Genomic DNA, 24,959 nt, shown 5'->3' with positions numbered 1-24,959 from the left:
GGGCTCCATTCCAGGACTCTGGGATCATGACCTGAGCTGAAGGCAGACACTTAATGACTGAACCACCCAGGTGATCCCCAAAAGGGTATTTTTAATAGCAAATTCATTGTCAAAAAATAATGAAAATAATTATTATATCTCAAGCCCAGGTTTGTAAATCACCTTGTTGACATGATTTGTACAAAGTTTCAAGAAAACTAAGAACTCCTACAGAGGTATGTAACAAAGAGTCAAAATCAGAATCTGTTGTAGATTTGAATTTTCTACATTTCAAGTAACAATCTTCATTAAGTATCAGGAAGGATTTTTGCTTATTAAGGCAGCAATGTGTACCTTTTCAGAATAGTGTGAAGGCATATTTCCCTTGGCTACAAGAGAGAGATGTCTGGCTTAAATCATAATGTGGTTGATGAGGCTACCACATTATGAAGAGTTTCATCAACACTAATGAGCATAAAATTAATTCAGCACACATTTATTGAGTATGTACTATGTTTATAATTCAGAATTAAAAAATAAAAAATCCCCAACATCCTATCAGCTTTGTGCTTTTAGTGTGTCACTTATAATGGTAAGTCCCTAAATTATAGTTCACACCATGACACCATTACACAATAAAAAGCCTATTAGTAAAAACAATATTGAGTTGTCAGGGAATTAGGTCTCAACTAGCAGCCATCTTGGTATTCCCATGCAGCTGACAAGGTGCACAAAGAAATCCCAGAACTCTCTGGGAAGACCCAGTACCCATGCAATTTGAAGACAGTCGTCAAATACTCTAGAGACTGACTGTCCTGCTAAGACCTCAGAAAGAATTTAACAGAGTATCAGCCAAGGTAAGAGGGTAGGGAGTAAAAAAGAACAGGAGTCACCAGGGCCAAGAAACTATCTGCCAGAGAGCAGACTGTACTCTCAGAAAAGGAAAGCCAGCATCAGGGATCAGGTTGAGGCAAGTGGAGGGGAAGGTCAAACAAAGGAGAGAAGAAAGATTCCGAAGGGAATATTTCTCACTTCCCTGAAGAAGTAAACTTTACTCTGTGAACTCATTAAGAAATGACCAAATCTCCAAACCCTCTGGAGGAAGAATCATCATCACAGGAGATGTATTTGGAGGTTCACAAGTCATAAAAAGGTCTAGCAATTGAGAGCCAATATAGTGATAGGGCACAACTAGAAATGACCTTCTTAAGTATCTACAAATAAAATGACTTCTTGAGTAAGCATCTCCATCCCACCGGTACGTTTCCAGCACACTGTATGTCTAGACATTAATATGAGGGTGGGTAATATGATAAGACTTGCAGATACTAAAACAAAACAAAACAAAACAACCAACTTATTAACCTACAAACACAAAAGCTAGGATCCATCATTGAAATAAAAATAACAATATTCTGTTGGCAATTAGACAAGTAAATTCCTGTAAAGCAGAAGTTCTTAAGGCGTGGTCCAGGGACCCCAAGAGTCTCCATGATCCATTTAGGAGGTGCATAAGGTCAAACTATTTTCATCGTACTAACCTGTTATCTGTTTTGTCTCTCTCTCTCTCTCGTGAGTGTACAATGGTGTTGTCCAGAGGCCACGTGATGTGTCATGGCTAATGTGTTAATGGCTAATGGAGTGTAGCCTTGTATATTCTTGTGTTTTAAACATTTTCTCGATTTTAACTTCTAGTATGGTAAAATATTGGTTGATATGACCCCCACAAAGAAAAGCTCTGTTGGGTCCTCAATAATTTAAGAGTCTGAAGGGGTGCTGAGACTAAAAGTTTGAGAGCTGCTCCCAGTCTACTGTAACAGAGTCAAGAACTTCAATCTTGGTTTTAATCTTCAAACAAAATCTCTACTTTCTAATTTTCAAGAATTTATGCTATAACCATGCCAGATAAATACTGTTCTCTATGCAGAAATGTTTCAAAGACCTGGGTAGGGGAAAGAAAAAAAAAATGATCTTTTAAAAAAGAAAATTAGTAAGCTAAAGATGATACGAAATATCTACCACCTTTGCACAGTCATTACTCTTCTGAATTCACCATGCCAGAATATTTATAAAGAAGCTGCTATGTGTTGAGAACTGAAGACAGAAGGATAACTAAGTGATAAACTGGCCCTTAGTAGGCTCACCCCCGTCAGGAAAAATATAATCCACAATGTAGTGAGATCCTAGTATAAGAAAGGCATGCAAAAAGTGAAAAGAGCATGGAAGGGCAAAGTTTTGGGAAGAAGACAGGCAGGGAACAGGTTTTTAGTGAAGGCACTCTGCCACACAGGTGGCATGTGAAATGACGAGCAAAATCAAGGCTTTGCCAAATGGAACGTAAGTTAAAGAGCACTCTTCAAGCAGGGGGGAGGAGCATCAGTCCCAGCAGGGAAGCTCAGCAGTACACAGTATGTTTTAGAAACTTTAAGTTTCTAATAACAGCTATTTGAATTCTGTTCAAATATCAGAAATTGTGAGTAATTAAGAAGTTTTATAGAATGTGATAATGTAATTTGTTATCAGTTGAATTCAATGACGAAAAATTTGGACTTGTAATTTGTAGGCCTTTTTCTTCATTTCCAATCTGTCGTAGATAGCAGCTTTTTAAAAATACAATAAAAGTAATTTGTTAAAAAAAAATGAAGTGAAAACAAAACCTGGTCCTTCACCACAGATATTCTGAGAACCTTAGAGAACAAGCTGCAAGATGGCAGGATGGAGGAAGGACAACTGGAGAGAAAAGCTTTGAGCCAGAGCTTGCACAGGTTGTACTCAACCCATCAATAATCTATTTTGTTTAGAAAAAGAGAGGCGGGGGGGCATGAGTGCACATGCCCACATGGTGGCGGGGGGAGGGGACAGACGGGGCGAGAGACAGAGGGAGAGGGAGAGAATCTTAGGCATGGCTCCACGCCCAGTGTGGGAGCCTGTGCTGGGGCTCAATCTCACGACCCTGAGATCATGACCCGAGTTGAAATCAAGAGTCAGACACACCCAACTGAGCCACCCAGGCGCCCCATCAACCATCTTTCTGTAAGTAAATGCAAAAATAAATAAATAAATAAAATAAATGGGGTTTGAAAACTACTAGTATATCTCTAATCTAGAATGAGGAAATTCTGGTTATCCAAATAAAATGCATAAGTTGTACTGTTAGGATCACACTAATTTCAGATGTGCAAACCGCAGGCCATGTGGTTGAAGGGCAAACATAGCAGAGAATCAAGGACAATATCAGGTTCACTACAGTTATTTTAAGTGAAAAAGACCAGGGTCTGAGTAAGAAGAGAAAGTGAATGGACACTCTTAACCAAGACATTTTAAAATTATTTTAATTATTTCACTTGAAACCTTTCATGGGAGAGAAAAAAACCTGAGTTGACATGGAGGCTTGGTATAGTGGGGAATTTTCCTCTCAAAATGATATTAGTATCAATTAAGGTACTAAGTAAAAGACTTTTAAAAAAGTCAATTCTTTATGACACCAAGTTCAGCAAAAAGTTAATTATATTAATGTTTGCCATTGTAACAGTGAATTAGGATTAAGGAAGCCCTGTTACTTTCCTATGGTGGTTATGTTACTGGGATCACTGAATTATTTTATCAGAGAAGTAACAGAAGCAAATTGGAAGTTTTAGGAAAATGTGGTGGTTGTGGAGACAAAGGCATAAGTAAGGAGGCTTCTAGAACAGGCATTCTAGATGAGAAATGCACTCTGAGACAAGATGCTGGCTGTGGGAAAGGAAATTAAAATGTGGGTAAAAGCAATGTTGGAAATTAATGCTTCGTTTGGGCCCATCATCCAAATTTTCTTGCCTAGGTTGTCCACAAAGCCAGGGAAACATCAGTTGAGAAAGCCAAGTTAGTTTATGGGAATTAATTTCAACTAAGATAACTCACCCAGATTCTGGATTGATCTTGCTTTCACCAGTACCACATTCTCAACTGATTATCTGGTGTAGGAGTTTAAACACTTTTTCAAAGTGTTCTGTCTTTTTTTTAAAGGAGGCTCCACGCGGGGTGTGGAGGGGGGCTTGAACTCATGACCCTGAGATCAAGACCTGAGCTAAGATCAAGAGTCAGATGCTTAACCGACTGAGCCACCCAAGTGCCTCTCAAAGTGTTATTTCTTAATTAAAAACATTACTTTGAGAAATGTTTTATAAAGTTTGGGGAAGGCATTCCATGTAGATGACTAGACTCACTTTACCAACCTGGTGACCCAATCTGTTAGTACCAACTGAATCACTGGCCGTTGTCTCTTCATACAGATACTTCTATATATGATAGGAAAGTTCTAGCACTTAAAACGTGTGTTGAAATAGTCATGTGTATTGAAATAGTTATCAATAATGTAATTGAACTAGGAAAAAAACATACATTAAAGAACTCTTCCGAGTGAGAACTCATGAGATACAACAATAAAAATTCCACTTAGTGAGAAAATGAGTATATTCAAGTGTTCATGCTAAACTGATTTATGGCCAATTATCTAATTCTACCTGAGATAGTCACTATTTTCTGTATTATCAGTATTGCCAAAATCAGCTAATAAATGTTGCACTCTGAAACAGAGCACAGAAAGTATACGGAGTTCTAAAAAAACACAAAAAAAGGTGATTTTATTTTATTAGTTATATGGGATGTCCACTTTTTTTTTCAAAAGAAGGAGGTGACAAGTGAGCAAAGGAAATCTGGCCTAAGGCACTGAGAAGCTTTATAAACACTTCAGGCTCTATATGGTTTGCAATATTCATTTACTCAAATTCTACTCCTTTTTTCCTAATCACCCTCTTTGGCCTCTCATTCAGGACATTACTCTACTTAAAAATATGATGTACCGGGGCACCTGGGTGGCTCAGTGGGTTACGGGTCCAACTCTTGATTTTGGCTCAGGTCATGATCTCAGGGTCGTGAGACTGAGCCCCATATAGGGCTCCTGTGCTGGGTGTGCAGTCTGCTTGAGATTCTCTCTCTCCTTCTCCCTTCTCCCCTCCCCCTTCTCTCTCCCTCTTAAAGAAAAAAAAAAGTGACATACCTGTTTTTGGAGTGTAGCTGTATGACAGACAAGCTACAGTAATACCCCATGGAATATATTAATTCAGAGTCTTCAACTGTTTTCTATCAAATACTAGTCTATATAAGGCCCTCTTTTTGGGAACTGAGAATCCAATAGCTGGCTAATGGAATGCCTACTGAAAAGATATTTCATATAATGACAACTTCGCCAAATTTATTTGACCATGGACTCTCATTCAAAACATAATTTAGAAAACATATACTTAACAAATTCACTTTTAAATCTTGAAAAAAATTAAATATACATAAATGATAATCAAGAATAGCTCATTCTTATATGCTTTCAAAACTATTCATTGTACATTCTAAATAATCTGTCTTTTCTATCTGGGAGAAAGATCTAAATTTGATCATTTTTCAAGGACAACTTATTGGCTATGTAAATTTGCCAGCTGGCTATCTATGATTTATTTATCCAACTGTCATAAGTGGTGGTTGGTACTTGGTAAAACAAGGGCGTTGACAAATTAAGAACAACAAACTAATTATATCTTGTGGGTCACAAGAAAATGCATGATTATAATTTTCATTTTAACGAAATTAAAAGTTGGGAATTAGGGTGCAGCAACAATGATGCTCATCAAATATAAAAACAGATTTCAGACTATCAGTCATTAACACATAGTTATACCTGAATGAAAGAACTCAGCATTTAACAAATAAAAGTGTGGTTGACTTAAAATCTTAATTTAGGGGAAAAAATAATATGTGAATATGTGACGAATGACTAGCAACCAAATAATTATTAGTAATTGTAATTTTTATTAAACAAGATGTTTTAAAGATTTTCTTGCTTAAATGACAAGAAAGAATACACAGAATGATTAAAATAAGAAATAAGTAGAATGATTAAATAACTTAATCACTAGGTTTTCTGAATATAATCAGAATAGTGAAGAAAAAGGAATTTGTATTATCACTGTGCCAACCATATGACACCTAAGAAACAAATTTGGCTCCAAGTTGCCATCCCCCTTTAGAAACATCAGGGTCCATTAAAACACCATGAATTTTAGGATGTCCTATCTGCTTTCTTCTAACAAGAGTTTTCAGCTAGCTAATTGAGAGTGAACTCTTCACAACTAATTATGAGCACAATAATTAATCACTATGTCCTTTCCCAGTTTACTTGGAGTGCTTCTCTGCCCAGCGTAAGCAGCACAAAGTCCAAGAGCTTAAGACATGACAAATTCATTTAGGTTGTAGCTATACTAGGTAACAGGAGTGTTAATCCTTGTAGAATTAACCACTCACCCATCTCTTTCTGTTGTACCGCCCACCTACTTGTGTTAATTTAATCAGACTATTTGATCACTTCTCAGAAATGCTAATATACTATTATATACTATTTGCCTTACAAGAGGTAACCATTTTACATAATTCAAAAAGTAATCATTGACTTAGACTATAATAAACCCACAATAACCAAACATGCTTCTATTTTTCCTCAAAACAATAATTAACTTTTTATCTGAAATCAGATTGCTATTTCAGGTTTTATATTAACTGTTCATTTTCTCTGGTTTTTGGTAAAAACAAATTAAGTATCATCAACGCAAACACTATTTCTGATTTCAAGCTTCCCAATCCCCCTCTCCAGAAGTAATCTACACCTTTGAATTCTGAAGAATATTTTTTGTGTCTTTCTTATGGCATTTAAGCTCTTTTTACTGCTTGACTAAATTTATCTATCTGTACTTATCCTTAAATTCCTTAAGATTGTATCTTATTCACTATTCACTTTTTTTGTTTTAAACCACACTGTGCCTAATGAAATAATTTGCACAGATAAAACACAAAACATAAATCTGGTGATTACAAGCTAATTTATCACTAAGAAAGGATTCTCCAAAATATATTAAAATCACCATGATTAAGCTTTAAGAAGTCAGGAAAAGTATTCTCACCATCTGTCTCTGAGGTCTGTCTCTACTTTCTGAGCAAGGAAATGGAGAAGGCTGTTGAAAAGTAGCGCTGATGTCATCTGGAGTCTTTAGATTTCCCTGTTCCTCTTTCTGTCTAGTGTGCACCTAAGGAAAAGGAAAACCAGATTCTGGAATATCTTTTGTGAAGTTCTGTAAACTTTTCCCAGTATCTTTTCTTGTTCAAGTTCAATGTAGAAGTAGTCATTTAACAGAGAAATATGGTTTTATGAAATATGAATCATTCATTAAAGGAAACTATGTAACTTTTGCTTTCTAGACAATACATTTGATCAAAGTAGATGTTTCAAGACAAACTGTGAATAAGGTTTATAGTTGCTAGGATGTGCTTGTTAACCTCTGTTAATTTCAAGTTTCTGTCAAATTAATCCAATTAAGTTACATCTAAAAATTCTAAATCCTCCCAAAGGTATATTTCAAAAAAAAAAAAAAGAAGAAGAAAATTAAAAAGGAAAAAGGAAGAATAGATTTTCATATTAAGTTTTTCTTTACAAAAAACCTTCTAGCACAAAATTTGTAATAAATATCAAATGCCTTATGTCCATAGACAGACTTGTACACCAATCTCCAAAGTAGCTTTATTTTAAATAGCCCAAAACTGGAAACAACTCAAATGCCTATCAGTAAGTAAATGAATTATGGTATACCCATACAATGGAATATTTACTACTCAGCAACAAAAAAGGATGCATGATTGATATAAGCAACAGCATGGATGAGTTTCAAAATAATTACGCTGAGTGCAAGAAGCCAGACAAAAAGGAATACATAGTGTGTAATTCCATTTGCATAAAACTGTAGAAAATGCAAAGTAATCCACAGGGAAAGAAAACATTTTGGTGGTTATCTGGGGATCGAGGGGCGGGAAGGTACAGGAAAGAGGGATTACAAAAGGACCTTACCTTAACTGTGGCAATGGTTTCATGGGTGTATACATATTCAAAATGATCACACTATAAACCCTGAACATGTGCAGTTTATTGAATGTCAATTATAACTTAATAAAGCTATGAAATATTAAATTTCTTAAAATGTTGCATGCCCCTTGATGTAGCAATTCCAAGTCTAGGATTTATCTTAATGAGAAACAAAATGAGGATATATACAAGTATTTAGATATAAGGATGTGACAATATACATTATTTCTAATAGTAAAAAAAACTTGACAACAGCCAATAAATGTCAAAATCACAAGTTTAATAAATTCTGGTATATTACATGGTAGGATACTATGTAGCCACTAACATATATAAAAAATTATAGCATATCATTCCATATAACATATATTAAGTGATAAAAATAGGAAACAGCCTTATGTTCAGTGCAGTTGAATTTGTTTCAAAAGTATATGAAAATAAATGTAGCAATTATTTCTTCATTTAAAGGTAATTTTTATTTTTCCTTTTTGCTGATTTATATTTCTTAGCTTCTTTATAATAAACATTACTTTGGTAATAAATAAAATGAATTAAAGTATAAAAATACCAACAGTCTACAACTGTCTGCTTCCTCGTACAAGTGAAAGACTCCTCAGAGGTGGTGCACATTACAGAGTTCTGAGCTATCATGTCACCTCCACCAGTGACCTACCTAACAGTTGTGAGAAAGGGGCAGGTCTGACAGGATAAACTGGAGTAATAATTAGTAAGCTACGTGCTTTACAAAGCGCTTTCATGGACATGACCTCATTTGATCTTCATAACTCAGAGAAATGAGCAGAGAAGGCATTATTCCATTTTATAGAGGGGAAACAGACAATGAGCAAGGCCAGTTAAGTGTCATGTCCCCAAATTGCAAATCTTGGGTTTAAATTGAGCTTTGACTATAAATTCTGACAGGAATTCTAAGAGGAATAGGGAACAATCACTTCTGATTATTTATAACTAGAAGGCAGTGATTTATACGTGAATTTAAAAATAACCGCATTTGCAATCGTATTAGTATTCCTATTAGAATTTGTTGGGGGCCCTAGGGATTTCCTAAATCCCCAGGGCCCAACCTCAGAAGCTATACCCTGGCAACCCTATCTTGCCCCTTGTCAACATTACCTATTAAAGCACTGAAATTCAAGTAGAATTTAATCGTTCAGTTTTCAGTTGCATTTCTTTCCTTCTTGAAAAAAAAAAAGTATTACCTTTTATTTTAAAGCGGGTAAAAGAAAGTAACCATAACTATATTTATGAATGCTACAAACAGTGACTTACAAGTTGATGTCAAAAGATCTAACTTAATGGTACTTTAAAATACCACCTTTGGGGCCAAATCTTTTTTGGGACATGTGCAGACAAGAAACAGTCTCCAGAGAACTCCGAGTATACTGAGTGAAGAAAATGACCAATTCCTCACAAAAATATCAGTAAACATCTTCAGAGGCACATTATTAACAAGCTGGTCAGCATCTGCTAATGAAGCCTTGAAGCATAAGGAACCCTGATGGCTAGCATTCCTACCAACACTCCCATGACTACCAGACTTAAAAGGTGATTAATGGTAGCCCTTGTTTTCTGGGCACTTAGTGTGTATCAGACCCTCCACTAACCTCTTTATATATATGATCTTTAAAACAACCCTATGAGATGACTATTATCAACCCCACTTTATAGATGAGGAACCTGAGTTTAAGTTGCCCCAAATCATAATACCAGTAAAAGCTTAAAGTGGAATTCAAACTCTGGTATATTTTACTTGCAACAAAGATGGGATGTTGGCAGTTCTCTGGAACAAACATCTGACTTTTCTAGTGTAACCCACCTACAATGGTCTTAATTCAGGTAGTACAGAACACTTGGCAATGGTATATGAAGTTCATGAGTCTATATTTTCCATGTAAAGAGAAAAATATCTAGAGCCCACAATTTGTGTCTGATATTTTGCCACATTCTAGAATAGTTTGTTTTAATGGCTGGTCTCTATTAAAGCCCTGTTTTAACCCTTTTGAGACAACATGATCACATGAAAGATAAATTAAAAGAATATTTAAATAAAAGTTAGCAAAAGATGATATTAAAGAAACTACTCACAGATTTATTAATATCTTAAAACTGTCTTATATTAATAAATGAGTAAATCAGTCTTAAATCCAAGTCAATGGAACTGAATTTACCAGATGTTTTGGATCATGAAGACAGGAAGCATTTCTATGAATAAAACAGCATTTAAATAACTGTTAAAATTATAGAAATGCAATATTTCTGTAGAATATTATGTGATCATCAAAATATATAATTTCAAATAATATTTAATGACAGATACGGTAAAATGAATGTGATGCTAAGAAAGCAAGACATTCAACTATCTATCTGTTAAGCTAAACAAATTCAAGGGGGCTAGGCACTGTGCTAGGTGTTGGAATTATAAAGTGAACAAGACAAGCACAATCCCAGGTGCTGAACTAACCTTCACTGTATGTTCACTTTGCCTGATTAGGACCTTCAGGTCGTTTAGATATCACTTTTAATGTTATTTCCTCAGAGAAGCTTGTCCTCATCACTTTACATAAAGTAGCTTCCCTCTACCTCTTCTTTTGTTTAAACTATTTGTTTCTGTTTCCCTGATTTTCTTTTATCTGAGTCTACCGAGATACTTAATGAGGCTCTTGTCCTTTTATTCTATTAATAAGGTATATTACATAATTGATTGTTTCCGTGTGAAAACAACTCTTCCTTTCTGAGACAAACATCTACAACTAACACCATACTTAATGGTGAAAGACTGAATGCTCTGTCCTACTGCCCTAAAATGCTGGTAAAAAGGCAAGAGGTCTGCTCTCGACACCACTATTCAACATTCTACTAGAGAGTTTACTCACTGCAATAAGACTAGAAATTGAAAGACAAATAAATTGGAAAAGAAAAGGTTAAATTTAAGAAACAAAACAAACAAATGAGTAAGGAAAAGAGAGAGAGAAAGAGAGAGGGATAGGCCAAGAAACAGACTCTTAACTATATAGAATAAACTGATGGTTACCAGAGGGGAGGTGGATGGGGGGATGGGTGAAATAGGTGATGGGGATTAGGGAGCGCACTTGTCGTGATGAGCATGGGGTGATGTATAGAATTGTTGAATCACTACACTGTACACTTGAAACTAATATAACACTGTATGTTAACTATTCTGGAATTAAAATTAAAAAAATAAAAACATTCTTAGCAAAAAAAAAAAAAAAAAAAAGATGGCAAGTCTCCCCAAATTGATCTATCAAAATCCCACGGGTTTTTTTTTTTGGTAGAAATTGATTCTAAGATATACATGAAATTGACTCTAAGATACATATGAAAGATATATATATATATATACACACACACACACACACATATAGTATCTTATATATCATATATATGTATATATGAAATCTAAATAAAAATTTAGACTATGCAAAACAATTCTGAAAAAGAAGATTAAAGCTTTAGGACTTATACTACCTAACTTCAAACCTTACCGTAAAGCTATAATAACCAACACAGTGTGATATTGGCATAAAGACAGACATAACAGATAATGAAATAGGATAGAGCCCAGAATAAACTCTCACATTCATGGTCATTTGAATTTCAACAAATGATGCTGCAACAGGTCAATAATCACATGCAAAAATAGACAAGTGTAAATCTTTCACAACATACAAAAATAATAACTTAAAATGGACCATAGCTGGAATTATAGAACTAAAACTTCAAAACTTCTAGGAGGCATAGGAAAAAATCTTGTAACCTTAGGTTAGGGAAAGAGTTCTTAAATATGACAACAAAGGCACAGTCCATTAAAAAACAAACAAGAAAGATGGAAAAATTGGACTTCATCAAATTCTTCAAAAGACATAATTTAGATGAAAGACAAGCCCCAAAATAAGAGGAAATATTTGCAAATCATATACATGAAAAAGAAATGGTATCTAACATATTAAAATCCTCAGACCTGAAGAATAAGAAGATAAAACAATTTTTTTAAATGGGCTAAAGTTATGAAGACATTTCACCAAAGATACATGAATGTTTGGTAAACATACAAAAAGATGCTCATCATCATTACCTAATAGAGAAATGCAAATAAAACTACAATGAGATTCCACTACACAACTCACTAGAATAGCTATAATTATTTTTAAAATTGAAAAATTCAAAGTTTGGGAGGACAGGGAGAAACTGCAACCCTCATACATTGCTGATGAGAATATAAAATGACACAGCCACTTTGGAAGACAGTTTGGCAGTTTCTTAACAGCATACTTAACCACATGACCCAGCAATGTCACTCCTGGGTATCGTTGAACCAAGAGAAATGAAAACATATGTCATTTGTATGTAAATGATCATAGCAGCATCAATCATAATAGCCAAAAACTGTAAACAACCCAAATATTCATTAACTGGTAAAGGGATAAGCATAAAGTAGTAACCAAAAAAAAAAAAAAAAAAAAAAAAGAAAGAAATTAATAGTTCATGCAACAAGGATATACCTAAGAAACATAATGCTTAGTGAAGAAAGCTAGATATAAAAAACATATTTATATGATTCCATTTATATGTAAAATGTCTAGAAAAGCCAAAATTAATTAGAGAGAAAGCAGATCATCTCCTGGGACAGGAGAAGGGAATAGAAATTGCAACAAGCATGAAGGAACCCTTTGGAGTGATGTAAATGTTCCACAACTGGCCTGTGGTGATGGTTGCACATCTAAATAAATTGACTCAAAATCATCATACTGAATGCTTAGAAAGGGTGAATTGTATGGTATGTAAACTATACCTCAATAAGACTAAAAAAAAAAAAGGATATATTCTACATAGAATCATAAATTGCTTTAAAATGAATCCGATGTTAAAATAAATTGCCATTTCTCCCATCACTTAAAATAATAATCATAATTAAAAATAAACCTAATGTATAACAATTACTCTGGAGAATGCAAAAGTAGTTTTAAGATGACTATTTGCCTCTCTCATATATGGTTGGTGGAAGGGTAAAATGGTACAACCGCTAAGGAGAACACTTTGGCAGTTCCTTAAAAGTTAAACACAGAATTACCATATGACCCAGAAATTCTAACCCCTAGGTATAAATAGAAGAGAAATGAAAACTTATGTCCATATATAAAATCTGTATATGCATGCTCATAACCATTATTCATAATAGCCAAAAACTGGAAACAGTCTAGGTGTCTATCAACAGATGAATGGGTAAACAAAATGTGATACATTCAATAAGAAAATATTACCCAGCCAAAAAAAGGGATGAAATATTGATACAGGCTACAACACAGATGAACCTTGGAAATCATTATACTGAGTTAAAGAAGCCAGTCACAAAAAAACATGTGCTATATGATTCCATTTACGTGAAATGTCCAAAACAGGCAAATTCAGAAACAGAAAATAGATTCATAGCTGCCTAAGGGCTGGGAGTGGGAAGGATAGGAATGGGGAGTGATTGATAATGGGTATGGGGTTTCTTTTTAGGGTCATGAAAATGTTCAAAAATTAGATGGTGATTGATGGTTGTATATCTGCGAGACTATAAAGAACACTTTAAATGGGTGAATTTTATTGTATGTGAACTGTATCTCAATAAATCTCTGTAAAAAGATGATCATTGTGCTCATTTAGACAGCACATATACTAAAATTGGAACAATATAGAGAATAGCATGGCCCCTGAACAAGGATGACACGCAAATTCGTGAAGCGTTCCATATTTAAAAAAAAAGATGATTGTTAAACTAGGACTTATTAAAATATCAAAAGTAATTTCAGAGTAAAAACCTGGACTTCTAATCTTGTTTATTTGCTTTTGAGCATGTCTAACATTTATCTAAACAGGAATGTTACTGTTCAGTTCATTGTGGGTAAATATAAATCACTTAAAAAAAAATCAACTGCAGGCACCTAGGTGGCTCAGATGGTTAAGTGTCTGCCTTTGGCTCAGGCCATGATCCCGGGGTCCTGGGATGGAGCCCCACATCCAGCTCTCTGCTCAGCAGGAAGCCTGCTTCTCCCTCTCCTCTCTGCCCCTCCCCCTGTTTGTGCTCTCTCTCTCTCTGTCAAATAAATGAATAAAATCTTTAAAAAACAAACAAAACCACACTTAAAAAAAATCAACTGCATTTTTACTCACCAGTTACAAACAGAAAATAACATTTTAAAAATATCCAACAAAAATGTACCTAAAGAATAAAAGTTAGCTTGAAAATTTATCAGAAGACATTAAATACAACCTAAATAAATAGGACATACCATATTCATGACAGACTCAGTATCATAAAATGACAATTTTCCCCCAAATTCAACTGATTTTAATGCAATGCCAGTCGAAATTCAAAAGGTTTTATAAGTTGATTCTAAAATTTACAATGGAGCAGCAAAAGCCCAAACAGACAAGCCTTCCAACCAGAAACAGAATACAGTAGGGAACTTGCGCTGCCTATACTGAGATTTATTATAAAGCTGTACTACAGAAGTTAGTGTGCTTCCAGAAAAGAGACAAACTGACTGCTGGAGAAGAAACAGACCTTTGCATATAACAAAAACAGTATTTGACAAAAGTCACAACGTTGCAGATCACGGAAGGAAGGAGGAAGCATTCAACAGTGCTGAAAGAATTGGTTATTCATTTGGGGGAAAAAGAAATTGGACCCCTCCTATACAACATGTAAAAAATAAATTCCAGAAGGATTAAAATTTTAAGTTGAGAAGACAAGTCTTTAATATTTTTAAATAAAACCTAAGAGACTATCTTCATGAACTCAAGAGTATGGAAGGCTTAAAACTTAAGGCACAGAATAGGGTTAACTATAAAGCATATGATTAATAAATTCAACTACATTATAATTAAAAACATCCATTCCTCAACAAATACAATAAGGAAAAATAAAGATTAACTACAATACCACAAAGCACATTGCCAAAAAAAATTATAGTACCCGGAATATGTCTGTGTACGCACGTGTATGTATCCTATAATATTTTATTTAAAAATAGGCAAAATGCAGGGGCGCCTAGGTGGCTCGGTCGGTTAAGCCTCCAACTCTTGACTTCAGCTCAGGTCATGATCTCAGGGTCATGAGATCGAGCCCCTGTGTAGGGCTCCACGCTCAGCGGAGACTTTGCTTGAGATTCTCTCCCTCTCCTGCTGCTCCTCCCCCTGCTCATGTTCAGGTGGACCCTCTCCCTCTCTCTCAAATAAATAAACAAAATCTTTAAAATAAAAATAAAAATAGGGCACCTGGGTGGCTCAGTTGGTTAAGCAACTGCCTTCGGCTCAGGTCATGATCCCGGAGTCCTGGGATCGAGTCCCACATCGGGTTCCCGGCTCAGCGGGGAGCCTGCTTCTCCCTCTGACCCTCTCCTCTGTCATGCTGTTTCTGTCTCTCTCTCTCTTTCTCTCAAATAAATAAATAAACAAAATCTTTAAAAAAATAAAATAAAATAAAATAAAAATAAAAATAGGCAAAATACAAAAAAGTATCCCTGATTAGGGGTGTGAGAGCCTGAGCAGGATGAGGCAGGTACCTGTGTAGGAAGGGAGGGAACAGTGAGGCGTGGCGGTCAGAGTCCAAGCTTTGGCAGAGTGCTGTGGGTTGAGCAGGACCTGCAGAGCCGTGATCTAACAGCAGATGTCAACGACTGATCAGGGGGAAGAGGGTGCCCATAAAAAGATGCATTGTGCTGTATGTGTAGGAATGTAGGAATCCAAACAGGGTGAAAGGGGCTTCCACATGAAGGGTCTTCAAAGCTTAAATAGAATTTGGGCAGGAGGGTGCAATGGCACCCTGAGTACATACAGCGGAACTGGTCAAATTAAGTAAATAAATTTAGGCTAATGATAGGCAAGTTTCTTACTGTTAGAGAAGGGGATATTAAAAAAAAAAGTGGGAGAAAATGTGATTAAACTCGATAGTGTAGGAATGAAATTGGAAGTAGCAGCATGACTGATGAATGACATGTCAAAAGAATGCAGAAGCCAACTTTAAAGGAATCCCACTGGCTAAATCGGGGCAAGGTGAGCATCAAAATAAGTAACAATAGTTACTGATGATAGCTCATTGAATAAAAGACAGACTCATGAACTCATACTGATATAAATTAATTAATTAAATGAAAGTTTGATGAGGAAGGAGATAGTCACATAGTTTTAAAGTACCTCTGCACAAAGTAAGTATTAAACACAGAGGGAAAATGAGTAATTTCACAGTAGAGAAACATGGCAGATACCATCTTAATCAAGTAATCAAGTTAACATAAATAGTAATGGGTCAAAATGAAAATCGTGTATCACCTGACAAGATACAAAGAAAAGACAGAAGACACAGCGTAACGTCTGTGATATTCCTGCCAAATATTCATAAGTTGCATGTAATCATTAGGAAACAGCAGAAGAACCTAAAGGAAGAGATATTCTACAAAATAAGTGGCTTATACAGTAGAGTCTTGAAAAGTGCCAAGGTCTTGAAAGTCAAACAAAGACTGAAGAATTGTTCCAGATTGAAGGAGACTGAAAAGATGTGACAAGTAAAATGCAAGCTGTGCTTCTAAACTAGATCCTTTTGCTATAAGGGACATTATTGGGACTACTTGTGAAAATTGAATGAGATCTGAGGATTAGATGGTAGTAATGCATCAATGTTAATTTCCTGATTTTGATGGCTTTATTGTGGCTTATAGGACAATGTCCTTGTTTGTAGGAAATATACACTCATTTATTCAGGGGTGATGAGGCATCACATCAAATCTTCAGGGGAAAATTCTTCCTATTTATTGTGTTATTTAAAATTTCTTAAATTTAAAAAATAAATATATTTAATGCATAGTTTTTTAAGTATATAATGGACAAAAGACATAAACAAGCAATTCATGAAAGAAAAATACCAATGGTGAGTAATCACATGAAAAGATGTTCAACCTCATTAGCAATCACAGAAAAGCAAATGAAGACACAATAAGATATTGTTTTGTAGCTACTATATTGGGAAAAGTTAAGTAGCCTGAGATTTCCAAGTTTTGGCAATGATTTGGTTCACTGGGAGCTTCTGTGTTGTTATTGGTGGTATATAAACTGGTCCAATGATTTTGGAAAACAATTGGCATTCATTTGTATAATTGATTAATATACTCATATAATACTCAACTCTCTACACTCTACTCTTAGGTATATATTCTAGAGTCTTACACGTGTGCACTAGAACACATATAAAAGAATGCAGACATTAGCAAAAATATATCTGTATCAACTTACAGATAGACACCAACCTCAATATAGAGATACCAAAAACAAAACAAGCAAACAAAAATACCCAACAGCAACAACAATCCAGAGGTCTACTAATGGGACATACAATGAAGTACTACTCAGCAGTGAAATAAATGAACCCAAACTACATACGATAATAAATTTCGAAAAAACCACAATGAACAACAACAGCAAATCTCAGAAGACGTTATGCAGAATGCTACCATTTTTATAAAACTTTACAAAAAAGTAAAATTAAACAGCATATTACTTAAAGACCCATGTGATAAAAGCAGAATATTAAAAAGTAAATGATAAAACACAAAATTGAAGAGTGACTGGGGGGATCAGGGAGGGCAGTAAGGGCAGCACCACAGGCAAGAAGAGTCCTATGCTGGTAGATGCATACTTTATCAGTAAAGTTCTGGTTCCATGTTGGCTGGTGGATTCTTGGTAGATCATTTTAATATTATGCTTTATAATATAAATATATTCCTGTTTGCATAATAAAAAATAAGCTGCCACGTTATAGCAAAACAGAGTTTTACTTTGACAAGAATACTGTTTAGGTAAGCATCTTAATTCACACACATGAACAAATGCTAATTGCTGGGTAACAGATTTTCCTAAATCTCCTCTTCAAAAACAAAAGCAAAGGAGTATACAAAGCGATACACTCCACAGAACTGGAAGGTAGACTTGTAGATAGAAACTTAGAGCTTGGTCAACCAAAGAATGAGGCTAATTCATATCTACCATCAATTTGGTCTCAAAACTAGCATAAATGCTTGCTTAATTACTGCAGATTTGCAGAACTCTCTCATGGGAGATGGTCATTTTGCAAAAATTACTTAACAGGAGAAATAGGCAAACTGAAGTAATTCAATATACTTCAGGTTCCGACTAAACAGTATTTCCCCTCTAATTATAAGCATTTCCCCTTATTTGTCATATAGGCTAGTGGTCATATACTCATCCTGATTGGCCAAAAGTATGATGAGAAAGCCTAACCCATCTTAAAGAACAAAATTTCTTTGCCCAATAAACAATTCCTTATATTCATTATACAATACTTTTATCTGACAAAACCCACGACAATTCAGTTTTCTCAACAACCTTGCATTATAGGTAAGGCACATATTATCAAGCAACACTTACTTCATGCAGCATAATATTTTTACAAGTTTAAAAATAAGTTAAAGGGGCGCCTGGGTGGCTCAGATGGTAAGCGTCTGCCTTCGGCTCAGGTCATGATCCCAGCGTCCTGGGATCGAGCCCCGCATCGGGCTCCCTGCTTGGCAGGGAGCCTGCTTCTCCCTCTCCCTCTAACATTCCCCCTCTCTCACCCTCTCTGTCAAATAAATAAATAAAATCTTTAAAAAAAAGTTAGAAATGTTAATGATGTTCTAAATCAAATTTTCTATCTAAATATTTATTGAGTACCTATAATATAAAAGGTACTTTATAAGGTGCTTCTCAGCATTTTATGTGATACACACAGATTGAAAATCTTACCTATGTGCTGCATCCTTGTTAAATGCAAACAAATAATAATCTGATTAAAAGGCATCTTGGACTAATTCTTCTTCAAAAGAAAAGCCACTCATCCTGATAACATATATAGGTGTGTGTGTGTGTGTGTGTGTGTGTAACAGAATAGCAATTCCTTTTCCTGGCTTGGATCACTACTGAATATTATGCCTGAGCCTTAACTCTAGGCTGCACAATACTGAGCAACCTGGGGTGAGGATCATAGCCTCTTGGTGAACAACCGACGTCCTTTAGAGGAATTGTTGCATCATGTTATAGAAGGAATGAACAAAAACTAAATCCACACCATTGGTCCTTGCGGTGCATTTCACTTTTCATGTATATTTTTGACAAAGGTTGGGGCTTCAGGAATGAAGTACTGATTGAAAGAATAAATATATTTCTTATGCAATTTCTGAAACTAGAATATAGTAGGCACTAAATAAATGCTCAGTGCATAAATGCTTCTTTCATTAGTCTATTTTTTTAAAGATTTTATTTATTTGAAAGACAGAGACACAGCGAAGAGAGGGAACACAAGCAGGGGGAGTGGGAGAGGGAGAAGCAGGTTTCCCGCGGAGCAGGATGCCCAATGCGGGACTCGATCCCAGGACGCTGGGATCATGACCTGAGCCAAAGGCAGACGCTTAACGACTGAGCCAGCCAGGTGCCCCTCATTAGTCTATTTTAAAATTACTTCCAGTATTTCCCTGTATTTGTTCAATGGAACATCAAATATCCCTCCCCATATAGACTTTATTTCTGTTTCCTATTCTCTCCTTATTGTTGTTTTTTAAAAAATTTATACTTTTAAAAGACATTCCCTATTATTAATGACCAATGTCATCCTTTTAAAAAATACATATTGATCCATCTTCAAGAAATATGAATATATCCAATTTTTATTTGACATCTCCATCTGACATCTATAAATTGTTTATGTGACATATCAGATTTAACGTGTCAATAACCGAGTCCCTGTTCTTCCTAATCTCAGCTAATATCAACTCCATTCTAAAAACCTGGCTGCCATCCTAGATGCCTCTCCTCTTCTCACAGGCCACATCCAATTTGTCAGCAAATTCTGTAGGCTTTGCCTTGGAAATATCTAGAATCCAACTACTTCCCACTGCCCCCCTTCAAATCACCATCGTCTCTCTGGGATTATTACAATAGCTTCCTGACTGGTTTTCCCGCTTCTGTTTCTAATGCCTTTTGGTCTACTTAACACAACTGCCAAAGTGATTCTGCGAACATATTTTATTGTGTCACCCCTTTGCTCAAAATTTCTAGTGGCTCCCCACTCTGACCTCACTTCCTGTGACTCTCCCTCATTCACCCACAGGGGCTTTGACTAGAATACCCTTCTCCCCAGAGAGCTGTATGTATCACATCAATTCATCCTTTACTTAAATCATATTCTGGGTGAGACGTTCCCTGGACATAATCTAAAATTCCATATACCCCTGCCCAAAACCTTCCATGCTCCCTTCTTTGCTTCAGTTTTAGCACGGTTTGTAAGATACCATGAAGTTGAATTGTTGTATACTGTTTGTCTATTTCACCAATAAAACGTAAGCTTCAAGGGGGCAGTAGTTTCCCCCCTTTTTGGTCACTGCTCTATCCTTAGGAGAGAATAACTGGAATACACTAGATATTCAATAAACATATATCGAATGAATCAAGGCATGCCTGTCTATATTTTGTGATCCCATAAGGAAGCTTGCAGAAATTAACAAAACTCTGACCTTCCCTAGCTGTGTCGTTCACTGCAGTAGCCCTCTCAAAGACACACCTTCCCCTTCTCACTTGCTGGCAGAACTCTTAAGAGGTGAATCCTGATTAGCTCGAGCCACTATGACAAGTAATGTTTACTCTGCCAATCAGGGGTTTAGGTGCAGGCATATGATGCAATTATGGCCAATGAAATTTACTAGGAAATGTTTCCTCACTTAAAAAAAAAAGTAGCATGGAAAAATGTCCACCTTGTAACCAAAGATTGCCAGAACACTCAAGACAACAGAGTAGAAAAATGGAAAATAGCCTGTGGGTTCCTGATAATACCATTATGGCAATTAATTAGCTACCTGTACTCTAAACTTCATGTTGGGTAGGATATTTATCCCTCATTGTTTAAGTTATTTTAGTAAGGTCTTTAATTACTTATATTTTAATTAACATAGAAAAAAAATTTTTTAAATAGTCACAGTTTCCTGCAATGTGTTAATCAAACTAAAATGAAGATGGATGTCAGGTGTTTTCCCCCTTTTTTATACTGCATGCCTACAGAACATGTCATATGACAATAAAACAAGATCTCTCAATATGAGTCATATTTTCTCACAGGAATTCATTTATAAACAGTGTGTTCTTAATTAAGAGTTGAAAAGAAACATATGACCAAAGCAAAGGCAATCCAAATATAGAGCTTTGAAATAATTTAAATAGTAAATTGTGCTCTAAACCACTATCTGCCTCACCAGGTTCTGCAGAACTATCAGTACTTATCCAAAGGAAGGAAGAAAGGGAAGGAGAGAGAGAGGAAGTCAGGTGGTAAGGAGGGATGTGGGAGGTCTCAAGGCCACAGAAAATCAGGACATGATGAATTTTTAACATAAATAATTACACTTTCTTTGTGTGTGTCCACACACTGGAAGGCAGTTAGGGGACAACTTTATTCATCTCAGATGCTCCCCCTCACCTGTGAAGTAATTCTAGATTTACAGGAAAGGGGGGTCTTGTGACTCAGTAATGGTTTGAGTCCAAGGGCTAACAGTCATCAGGTTTTGGTTTTTAACTCAAAGCCAAACCATTAGTCAGTAACAAAGCCAAAGCTTTAGCTATCCAAAACTCTAACTCTTCAAGTTCTCACTGTAAGAACCTACCAAACTATAGTGTTTCCTCACTGAAGTCTTATAAACTTAGAAAATTCCTACAAATGTAAAATCCCTAGACTATTAAATAACTTCCTTTAAACATAATGGGCACTAACTTAACTCTATACTTAATATAATGCCTATAATATATGGTAACTCTTTAATTGCCAATCTTCTATTAGCTGTCACTTTGAAAAATTACTGGATGAAATTATGGCTCTGAAAAAAAATTATTGAAGGATGGTGGGAAAAGTAGAGATTGCCTTTAAAATCTTCTCAGCATGTTCTACAATAGTGAAAAAGCAATGAAAATTATTCTATTGGTAATACTTCAAAAAGTATTCATGAATCCATTTAGCTGAGGACTTTAGTCCTGAGAGTACACTTGATCATGGTAAGGCTGACCATCTATTGACAATCCGGCCTCCTCCCGCTCCCCCTGCTTCTCCTTTGGGTCACTCTCACGCAATGACACAGGGAGGAAAGCAGAAACATGGATAAAGAGTGGATTAAAAGCATAGAGCCATAAAATTGTTAAAAAAAATGGATGTTGTCCTAGTCCATTCAGGCTGCTATAACAGAATACCATGGACTGGGTGGCTTATAAACAACAAAAATTTCTTTCTCACAGTTTGGGTGGCTGGTAAGTCTAGGATCCTGGTACATGCAGGCATGGTATCCAGGGAGAATCTAGCTATACCAAAGATGGCAGAAAGGGGAAGGGGGTCTCTGCAAGGCCTCTTTTATATGGAAACTCATCCCACTGTGAGGACTCCACCTTCACGATCTAATCACCTCCCGAGGGTTCCCCCTCCTTTGGGGTTAGGATTGCAACATATGAATTTTGAAGGCAAAATAAACATTCAGATCATAGCAGATGATAGGTAAAAATGTGTTTTTCCAAATATAAATTAAGTGCTATTTGACTATAGGAGATTCAAAATATTTTAGTATTTTATCTTCAACTAGATAAACATTATACAAATGGGGGAAAAAAAGTATTAATTCCAAAATTCCAACATTAACTATGACATCAAAAAAATTCAGGCTAGGGCGCCTGGGTGGCTCAGTTGGTTAAGCGACTGCCTTCAGCTCAGGTTATGATCCTGGAGTCCCAGGATCGAGTCCCACATCGGGCTCCCTGCTCAGCGGGGGGTCTGCTTCTCCCTCTGACCCTCTTCCTGCTCGTGCTCTCTGTCTCTCATTCTCTCTCTCTCAAATAAATAAATAAAAAATCTTAAAAAAAAAAAAATTCAGGCTATATTTCTCACAAGTACTCAAGGCCATGTCCAAAAGGGTATCTATGGACTAACAAGAATAACCAAAACTTACTGTGCCAAGAACTACATTAAGTGCTTTCTATGGTTTCATTCTTTCAATTCTCAAAACCAACCCTATTAAGTTATCCCCATTTTACAGATGAGAAAACTGAGCCTTAGGAGGTGAGATGATTAGTCCAAAGTCAACAAAGTAGGTGGCAGAGTCAGGATTCACACTTGTTCAAAACACCACACCAGTGTCTCAATCCTTGTCAAATTCAATCTATTAGTTATAAACACTGCTTTGATTCTAACGTGGTTTCCTAAAGATTTTAAAGATATCTCAAATATATTTCTATACTTTAATGACTCTCAACATGGAATGCAAGCTTTTTTAACTAAATTTTTTAATTCCAGTATAGTTAACATAGTGTTATATTAGTTTCAGGTGTACAACATAGTGATTCAACAATTCTATACATTACTCAGTGCTCATCGTGGTAAGTGTGCTCCTTTTTTAAAAGAAGATTTTATTTATTTATTTATTTGAGACAGAGGGAGAGCGAGCCGGGGGGCAGGGGGAGGAGGGCAAAGGGAGAGGCAGAAAATCTCAAGCAGAGACTCCACTGTAAGCCGGAGCCCCATGAGGGGCTCAATCTCATGACTCTGAGATCATGACCTGAGCCAAAATGCAGAGTCAGACACTTACCTGACTGAGCCACTCAGGTGCCTTAAAAGTGTACTCTTTAGAAACGCAAGTTTTTAAAACTACTATTTGGAGGGTTAGTTCCCAGCCATTATAATTAACTTTTATTAACTAGATGGCAAGTAAATGCCAGTTTTTTTACAATCGTACTAAGTCATATATTATCTCACTTAATCATTATCTATAAAATAGATACTATTCAACTTTACAGATGAAGAAACTAAGGCTCAGAGCAGTGGAGTGACTTGCCCAAAGTCGTACAACAGGTAAGGGGTAGACCTGGGATTCAAATCCAGGTCAGTGTGCTCCTATAATGCATTGCACAAACCACTACTGAATGAAGCCTCCACAGTGTGAGACCAATTGCCTTGGTCAACCCATCTGCTGATCATTTCATGAAAGACTGACAGTCTGCTTTTAAATTACAGGTCAAATTTTCTGTACCTGGAGCTGTACAAATATAAATACTTGTCCTTTCCTCTTTAAACAAAATTACATCTCTAGGATAGTCTGGCTTCTGGCAATTTCTATAAACAAATTCACCAAATATACTGCTTTTGTTACTACCACAGCATAAGCACCCTGAATTTTCCTTACTGGAATAAAGCCTGTCAAGTCTTTTTGCAGGAAAATCTCTAGGACTTTTGTAAGCATCAAAACGCTCAGGAAACGTTGATTTGTTAAAATAAATCTTGACCCAGTAAAAAGTGGCACTAGGCCTTTTATTTTCTTGCAGTCAGCAAAACTATAAACCTATAAAAATTCAAATAGTAGTTAAGGGCATGCATTTTGAAGTACTTGCATATGTGGTGAGTCACTTTACAAACTCCTACTTCATACTGAAAACTTTTTTAACCTGGATATGTAGGCAGAAATCACTTTAAAAACCTCTAAGTACTATACAATGAAGTAAAAAGCAAGTCCATTCGGGGTTTTACCAGTTGTTTTCTCTGACAACTGTCTTCCTTAGGGGGAAAAAAAAAGAGTATTATTACTTACTGGATTCTCTGTACCCTGCACTTTATAGTTCAGACACATTTGGAAGCTGCTGTTTGTAACCCTGTATTAATCTAGATCTTTGGAAAAATCAAATGGAGGCCAATTTAATCACCCAACAAAAATAAGCAAGTGTGTATGGGGAGAGCACAGCTGAAGGAAGTAGAGAGAACTGGGTCAGTAGGTGGCAGATGGTAACTGGTTCAAACTTGAAAGGAGTTCAAAAGCGTGGAGCAGGGTTTGTGAAAACTCTTCAAGTGAAACAGAAGCAAAAAAAAAGAAAAAAAAAAGAAAAATGCATAATGTGTGGAAGAGAGGTCCTGATTTAGAAGGGTGTGCTACTGAGTAAAACAGGAGTCATCCAAAAACCT

At 35.9% G+C, this 24,959-nt stretch overlaps 1 protein-coding gene and 1 non-coding gene across 3 annotated transcripts in view; one reads left to right on the top strand and one right to left on the bottom strand.

Annotated features, from left to right (window-relative positions):
- The window catches only part of NRIP1 (nuclear receptor interacting protein 1), a 79,813-nt gene that overhangs the window by 42,648 nt on the left and 12,206 nt on the right, over window positions 1–24,959 (bottom strand). The window contains exon 1 of one of the 2 annotated variants that reach the window (XM_035015126.1): window positions 6,966–7,073. The exons of the other annotated variant lie outside the window; for it this stretch is intronic. The gene's annotated coding sequence lies outside the window, so the exon portion shown is untranslated. Of the gene's footprint in view, window positions 1–6,965; window positions 7,074–24,959 lie in introns of those variants that run through there. 2 annotated transcript variants of the gene reach the window in all.
- On the top strand, window positions 13,592–13,695 carry LOC118017452. The gene has a single exon (XR_004681155.1). It is a non-coding gene; the product is annotated as a U6 spliceosomal RNA (small nuclear RNA).

The sequence above is a fragment of the Mirounga leonina genome, unplaced genomic scaffold (genome assembly GCF_011800145.1).
Source record: "Mirounga leonina isolate KUSES-001 unplaced genomic scaffold, KU_Mleo_1.0 Mir_169, whole genome shotgun sequence".
Lineage (NCBI taxonomy): Eukaryota > Metazoa > Chordata > Mammalia > Carnivora > Phocidae > Mirounga > Mirounga leonina.
The sequence above is the reverse complement of the archived record's forward strand: the minus strand, read 5'-3'. Positions and strand labels throughout refer to the sequence as shown.